A 2,243-nucleotide genomic window follows, 5' to 3' on the forward strand; every position below is an offset into this window, starting at 1 on the left:
TCAAAATGTCCCGGCCGAGGTTCATCAGAAACTCCTTGCTGGCCCATGGGCCCCCCTCCTTACCTTAAGAGAGTCATAGTTACTCCCGCCGTTTACCCGCGCCGCACTGAATTTCGTCAAGTTGGGTCTGGCAACCCGCTACCCCGGCCGGCCGGGCCTGACAACGCTCTAGAAACCCGGAACAGGCAGTTTCGTGAACCAACCGCGCACGCTCCTGACAATGCGTTAGCCAACCCTGCTCGGGCAAATCGTTAATCAAGCCCAACCCTGAAACTGCGTTAACCAACCCGGCCATGGCAATTCATTAACCAACCCGGCTCGGGCAAATGGTTAACCAAGCCGGCCGGGCAAATCGGTAACCGGCCCGGCAGCCCCGACTATTCGACAATCAACCAGCTGAGGACAAACCCTTCACCCTCAATAACAACGACGTCTTGCCCCGCCGTCAAAATGTCCCGGCCGATGTTCATCAGAAACTCCTTCCTGGCCCATGGGCCCCCCTCCTTATATACCTTAAGAGAGTCATAGTTACTCCCGCCGTTTACCCGCGCCGCACTGAATTTCGTCAAGTTGGGTCTGGCAAGCCGCTAACCCGGCCGGCCGGGCCTGACAACGCTCTAGAAACCCGGAACAGGCAGTTTCGTGAACCAACCGCGCACGCTCCTGACAATGCGTTCACCCACCCTGCTCGGGCAAATCGTTAACCAAGCCCAAACCCGACAATTCGATAACCAACCCAACCATGGCAATTCGCTAACCAACCCGGCCCGGGCAAATGGTTAACCAAGCCCAACCCAGACAATTCGGTAACCAACCCGGCTCGGGCTAATGGTTAACCAAGCCGGCCGGGCAAATCGCTAACCGGCCCGGCAGTCCCGACAATTCGACAATCAACCCGCTGAGGACAAACCCTTCGCCCTCAATAACAACTAGTTCTTGCCCCGCCGTCAAAATGTCCCGGCCGAGGTTCATCAGAAACTCCTTGCTGGCCCATGGGCCCCCCTCCTTACCTTAAGAGAGTCATAGTCACTCCCGCCGTTTACCCGCGCCGCACTGAATTTCGTCAAGTTGGGTCTGGCAAGCCGCTAACCCGGCCGGCCGGGCCTGACAACGCTCTAGAAACCCGGAACAGGCAGTTTCGTGAACCAACCGCGCACGCTCCTGACAATGCGTTAGCCAACCCTGCTCGGGCAAATCGTTAATCAAGCCCAACCCTGAACTGCGTTAACCAACCCGGCCATGGCAATTCGCTAACCAACCCGGCCCGGGCAAATGGTTAACCAAGCCCAACCCTGACAATTCGTTAACCAACCCGGCCCGGGCAAATGGTTAACCAAGCCGGCCGGGCAAATCGGTAACCGGCCCGGCAGCCCCGACTTTTCGACAATCAACCAGCTGAGGACAAACCCTTCACCCTCAATAACAACTACGTCTTGCCCCGCCGTCAAAATGTCCCGGCCGATGTTCATCAGAAACTCCTTGCTGGCCCATGGGCCCCCCTCCTTACCCTTAAGAGAGTCATAGTTACTCCCGCCGTTCACCCGCGCCGCACTGAATTTCGTCAAGTTGGGTCTGGCAAGCCGCTAACCCGGCCGGCCGGGCCTGACAACGCTCTAGAAACCCGGAACAGGCAGTTTCGTGAACCAACCGCGCACGCTCCTGACAAGGCGTTAACCAACCCTGCACGGTCAAGTCGTTAACCAAGCCCAAACCCGACAATTCGTTAACCAACCCAACCATGGCAATTCGCTAACCAACCCGGCTCGGGCAAATGGTTAACCAAGCCCAACCCTGACAATTCGTTAACCAACCCGGCTCGGGCAAATGGTTAACCAAGCCGGCCGGGCAAATCGGTAACCGGCCCGGCAGTCCCGACAATTCGACAATCAACCAGCTGAGGACAAACCCTTCACCCTCAATAACAACTACGTCTTGCCCCGCCGTGAAAATGTCCCGGCCGATGTTCACCAGAAACTCCTTGCTGGCCGCGCTTCACTGAATTTCGTCAAGCTGGCCCTGTCAAATCCTTAACCCGACCGGACCCTGACAATTCGATAAAAAAAACCAGCTGGCGCAGCCCACCTCTTCCAATACTACGGCGCACGGGGCCCGCGCGGTGGGTGGGTGGGTGTGTGAGCTTGAACCATGTGTCCGGAGATCGGGTGGTCCAGGGAGTTTTGGTTACCCAGGTGCAATTCGTTAACCAAGTCTGGCTCGGAAGTCCGGATGCGGGTCGGATTTGC

Source organism: Mobula birostris, unplaced genomic scaffold (genome assembly GCF_030028105.1).
Source record: "Mobula birostris isolate sMobBir1 unplaced genomic scaffold, sMobBir1.hap1 scaffold_3570, whole genome shotgun sequence".
NCBI classification, from domain to species: Eukaryota; Metazoa; Chordata; class Chondrichthyes; order Myliobatiformes; family Myliobatidae; genus Mobula; species Mobula birostris.